Raw genomic sequence first — 6,231 nt, 5'->3', positions numbered from 1 at the left:
TATTGCAAACCACTTGAAAGACAAATATTTAGGAACAGAGGGAGTACTTCCGATGAACTAACGATCCACGCGTCCTGGTCGCACTTCCTGTCCTTCACGTGCGGTACACTACCCTCCCTTAAGTGAACAACCACACATGCGCCAAATTATCGGAAACGTGTGAGAGTGTGTACAAATAAAGAATTTTAATTTCAATTATCGGAAAGTTTTGAGAGTATGTACAGTTTGCCCTCTCTAATAACTATGGTTTGTTGTGTTCGGCCTAAACTTGGCCAAACTTTACAAAGTTTGACTTTAGTCAAATCTAATATGAGGAGTAAATAAAAATGGAGGGCTCTTACGTCCATCCGGTTTTTAGTCCACACCATTTTTTTAATCAAAGTTAATAGCTGGAGAAATAAAGTTACAGGGGAGCTGGAGACAAAGTTGTGAGAAGGCTTAGAAATCAATACAAAACTTATGCTCTTAGTACCAACGTCGATCCTTCTTCGAGGAAACATTTGGTTCATAGCCAATTGTGTGATAAAATTGCACCAACGTGAAAGACGACTGCGTCTCCAACGCAACCAAGGTGAACTGACGAAGGATATCATCTTTGTGGGTAACAAGAAAAGAGCACTGATGGAAGACAGCTTGTTTTTCATTGAAAACCGATCAGCTTCACCAGCCGACGGAACCATGAGGCACAACCATGAGCATCGATAGGTCATCGTGGTGATGCATCATCCATTTGGCATCAAGTTTGGGTGAGGCACCGATGAAGTTCGACAAATCCTCACTGTGGTCTGTTTCTTCTCAGTAGTTAAGCTCAAGGAAGGAAAAACCACGTGGCAGAGGACAGTGAGGCGGAACAACAACGGCCATCCAATTTTGTGCAGTTCCACTAAAATTGAGGAAGACATGCTCGGGTATGGAGATACGCATCGCTGTTTCCAAAAATATAAAAAAAAGGGATATAGTGTTGTTACTTTGTTTTACAAGATTAACAACAACATCTCAATTGTCAATAAGAATTATGAAAAGTACACCAACAAACAGAAGCATCATGATTATCTTGATGGGAACTAAACCAGGATACCCGAGAAAAAAAGCATTTCTTTATTTAACTAGTGATAGTATTAGATTAGCAGCAGCAATAGGAGCATATGGACAATGACCGCACAACCACCATGTACTTCTTGTCGAAACAACATGTATACCTCCACCGAGGCATAAATCAGGACAACTTTTCGAGTGGCATTTCCTTAGTAGGTGATGTTGGACCAGCCGACGAACCCTAGCTACTATACATGGGAGCTGGGGAGTAGTCGCATAGAAGAAAAGCCGCATGCAGCGACCTGGGGAGCTGGACCAGTACAAGAAGTTATACCTCAGGTGGACGAGATGTCGCTTAGGCGGGCGGACGGGATCTGCCCACACGACGGCAGCGAACAAGGGCGCGGAGGACCTTCGTCCGCGCCAGCGCCGGCTCCGAGAGGACGGTGCGCATCGGCTTCCTCCATCGCCGACGGCGACAACGTCAACGCTGCACCTCCTCACCTCCCGCAGTGGACGAGATTCGGCCGGATCTGTGACCACCGGTGAGGAGAGAGATAATGTGGACACTGTCATCTTGTTTTGATATGGAGAGGGTGAGGGAGCGAGACGCGAGAAACTCTATCAAACAAGAGGCTATAATGGTGTAAAACAATCTCTCCATAGTAGTGGTTTTAAATAGAATGCGCGTGTTCCCGGAAAAAAGAAACGAAAACCGGCGGACAATTTTTTAACGTACCAAGAAAGAAAACTTGATCTAAAACACGCCCCCGCTTCCAGGTCGCGAGAGTCGTCGCGCGCACACACACAGGCATAGACATGCATGTCCGTGTTTACGTAAAATTCCATTTCCATCTCCAATCATATTTGTCCAACTGGCACATGATTTACGTTTTTAATTATATACGCGGCAATATTAACGTACAACATCTCTTGTTTGCGGGCGTCCGGACCGCTGCCACGGCCGCTCCTGACCAACCCGAACCCTCTTCATCACCCGCGTGTGCTTCCTGCCTAAAACGGTCAGTGCCGCATTCATGCCCGGCCAGAGCGGACGCGACCTCTCACTGGCGCCGGCATTGAAGCGGCGCGCCGGCCGAGAGAGCGTCACCCGTGCCGCTTCCTGGTGCACGCGACTGCTCCGCATTCAAAGGTCACAATAGCCGGCCACAACATGCATGTAAAAAGTTCTTGGGAGTCCGTGCTACTGCTAGCTGTCCTCCCCCAACTCGTCAATCTCTTCCAGTAGTACTAGTACTCCATGGTGCGATCCATCGACAAGCAGGCGGGAAAGTTATCGTATACTCGATTTGCGGTGAGTGGCATGCCGAGCGACTGTGTGGGGTCGAGCCGTGGAGGAGGGTGAGACATGAACGCGATAGACATGATTTAAACGTTGGTTTTGCTCGATGGTGCGATCCAACCAAACGAAACGTTGTTTTCTCTTCGTTTCCATTTTTTCTTTGGAAAAACAGAAACTTTCCACTCCATTTTCATTCCTACTCCAAGGCTGCCCCGTTACAACATTCCATCAAATACAAAGGAAAACTAACACGCATGCTGATGCATCTCAATGATTCACAGATCATAGCCAATATTTACTTCACAACTAAAGACAAAAGTTGTGAGAGCGTTTACGAAAGAAAAACTACTGATGGGGTCACTACGACTTAAACCCTAAACCCTAAACAAGATTTAATTTTCTGGCCAGGTAGAACCTGTCGAAGGAAAGACGGCTGCACCCTCGGATCATACGATGCTTTTGTGCAGTTCCACTAAAGTCGAGCTGAGCATCCCTGATGGCAAAGATATTGAAGAAGTGTGATTAGAATAATAGTACTGGCACTAGTTCATGAGACATAAACTCATCACAAGTAGAAGCCGGTAGAAGTAGAGAAAGATCAACATGGAGATAGGGCTACGTGGGGAGCTGCGGCAGTGGAGCAAGCCGACTCCAAAAGGAAGATGGACTACGTGGGACGTCGGGCTGTAGCTAGAAAGGCGGTTGGGACGCGGCATCGGCCCATATCGTGGTGACCCCCGATTGGGACGCACCGACTGTGGATTTTCTCCCTCGCCAATGTCGGCCGCGTCTACGCAGAATATTGTTCCCTTCCCCTAGTTGCGGGATCAGGCCAGATATGTGACCAGCGGTGTGGCCACCGTCGTTCTATGCTTGTGAAGAGAGCAACCCAAGCAAGCAGGCTTGTAGCTTAGGCTCCTGCTAGTGTATATATAGTGGTTTTCTTTTTCTCTCCATATCGACCATTTTATATTGCGTACGAGTCATTGAAGAGTGAAATGATGGTTGCTTCTTCCGACTAACTTACTGTGTGATTTGACTGCTCCTTTAGTGGCCCCTACACGTACTCCCCCTACGTGTATGCAACAGTCACATGTACACATGGACGCAAGAACGCGCGCGACGCCCTAATGCATGCATGTCCGAGCACACGACGGAACACACACGGTCATGCTCAAGTGCTCAACCTACATGTGCATGTACACACATTCTCAGCCAGGGTGAGCTAGTGACCATATAAACACCGGAAAATGTATATATTGAGCGCAATGAGCGTATTATGAAGTCCACTAACCGTATTTTTACAATTATACAATGAAAGATAGTGTATTTATCTCGTTTGAAATTAAGCCATATTAACCGGAGAGGAGGCAGTATGGACTAGCATTACTTTGCGGTGTCCTGTCAACTTGCCGAACGAGGAGAAGCTTGCAGGACGGGAGAAGGTTGCGTGCGGTGGCTCGCGGGACAAGGAGAAACTTTTGACTAATGCAAGCTCTCCTTCGCTCAGGCGGTGGACGTGCAACAGTTAATTCGGTGTCAGATTGCCAAAAGCATACACTATACTAGTACTATTATTGTTGCACTTCCCGATGAGGCGAACGGCCAAGCGCAAAGTTTACTAGTACTAGTAGTACTACTATAGTCTATAGAGGTTTCTACTATACTAGTACTAGGAACCGGATGGAGGAGCGTCTGCATTCTTATTATATTTTTAAAATGTGATAAAGCAATCTTCAACACATTTGGTTCTCTTCGAGGGTTCTCGCATGTGATAATGGAAGTTGATTGCATGGAACACTCGCCACAATTCTCGCTTAATTCTGTCTCATATCCTTTTACAAATAGGAGCGCTCGGTAATATTTCCTCTTTTTTTGTTATTCAGCATGTAAACAGGTCAGCAAACCTTGCGGCGCATCTTTGTGCGAATCGTGCTTGCTGTACTTTGAATGTGGCCGAGAGCTGGCTTGATGAAACACCTCGCTTCCTACTTCTTTTTTTGCGGGGTACCTCGCTTCCTAGTGACCAGTGTCTTGGCTGATCGTCCTAAGAATGCTTATATATGAATAAAGCTCTCTCATTTACCCGCAAAAAAGATTAAGCCATATTAACCGGAAAGGAGGGAGTATGGACTAGCACTACTTGTTGGTGTGTCCCGTCAACTCGCAGAATGAGGAGAAGCTTGCAGGACAAGGTGAAGCTCGCTTACACCTTTTGACTAATGGAACGTACCCTCGCCCAGGCGGTGGACATGCATCAGTTCATTCGGTGTCAGATTGCCAGAGGCATACACTGTAGTACCGAACATGCGGAGTACCATCATTGTTCGACTTCATGAAGAGGCGAAGAGCCAAGCGCAAGGTTTAGTAGTACGAGTAGTACTACTACTAGAACTGCATGGTGGAGCCTCTGTACTCTTATTTTTTTAATCTGTGATAAAGTACACATTTATTCCGGAGAAGGGCGGAAAACGGTAGCCCAACATGTAATGATGATATCATTCAACCATGCTCGAATATATCTTGGCCTCCGTGCGAGCCCGTCTGTGTGTTCTCGCTCCTCGTCTCTCTCAAGGAACGACATGTTGGCCATTTTGCCGTCAGTTGAGATCGGTTTGCTCACACTCCGTTCCCACATGTCAGTGATATGCCAAGAGGAGGTGCGTTGACCGACTGGCCATACGCGTACTTGGTTTTGCACCTTCATACTACTCCTCCCTCCGGCACAGTTTACAGGGCACGCTTCATTATGATGCATTTCTCTCAATGCATTTCCACCACCAGAGAGACTTTGAACGCGTTTGGTTTAATGCTCAATTAATTAGGGCGTGGTAACCGCAATTTTCTCTCGATGTAGTACTACGGAGTGGAGTAAGTGCATGCATGTGTGTACCCGGGGTGGAAGCACTACATGCATGAGTGTACGCATTATTTCCTCTAGTAATAGACGTCGTGCTATAACTACCCATGCTATTTTTCAGGCCGATCGCTAGTCGCCTTGGTCCTAGAGATTTTCTATTTTTCTGAAGTGCGCTCTATAAACAGTGACGGATGGAGTAGTATGAGCGGATTCAAAGAAGAGCGTATTGATGGTTGCTTCTTCCGAGCAACTTACAGTGGGAAAGGTGGGGCTTATGATTTGACTGCTCATTACTCACTATTAATGCGGCACAATGACCGGTCTGAGTCTCCCATGCGGCTGTGCACTACCCCCTCGGTTCTTAAATATACTCCGGAGTATTTGTCTTTCTAGATATTTCAACGAGTGACTACTGAAATATTTGTCTTTTTAGAGATTCAAATGGACTACTACATACGGATGTATAATGAGTGAATCTACTGAAGACAAAGTTGTGAGAAGGTGTTAAATTAAAATATTTAGGAATGGAGGGAGCACATACGAAGCAAAATGAGTGAATCTACACTCTAAAATATGCCCATTTGAAATTTGTAAAAAGATAAATATTTAGGAATGAAGGAGTATAATTTTGTGCATGGCACATGGACCCAGATGCCGAAGAGGCTTCTGGCAATGCTATCAAGCTTCCAGCATTTGTTTACATAATTGACATACTATACAAATAATTTTCCAGCGACATGAAGTTGTACAATGGTGTGAGCTTTCAGCTTTTGTTTCGTATGTCTTGCCATCGATGCTCTTTTGGAAACAATAAAAAACTAACTTCCTTGCTAATCAGAGCTAATATTTACATCACAACTGAAGACAAAGTTGTGAGAAGGTGTTAAATTAAAATGGATCCATGCTTTCATTGGCAGCAACGTCCCCCCAGCTCTGTCTAAATCAACAAGGCATGTTGGGGAAAAAAGTAGCTGTCTGGAGCATGCAACATTCCGATCATTTTGTGCAGTTCCACTAAAATAGAGATTAGAGT

Source organism: Triticum aestivum, chromosome 5D (assembly GCF_018294505.1).
Source record: "Triticum aestivum cultivar Chinese Spring chromosome 5D, IWGSC CS RefSeq v2.1, whole genome shotgun sequence".
NCBI classification, from domain to species: Eukaryota; Viridiplantae; Streptophyta; class Magnoliopsida; order Poales; family Poaceae; genus Triticum; species Triticum aestivum.
This window is presented reverse-complemented; position numbering follows the sequence as displayed.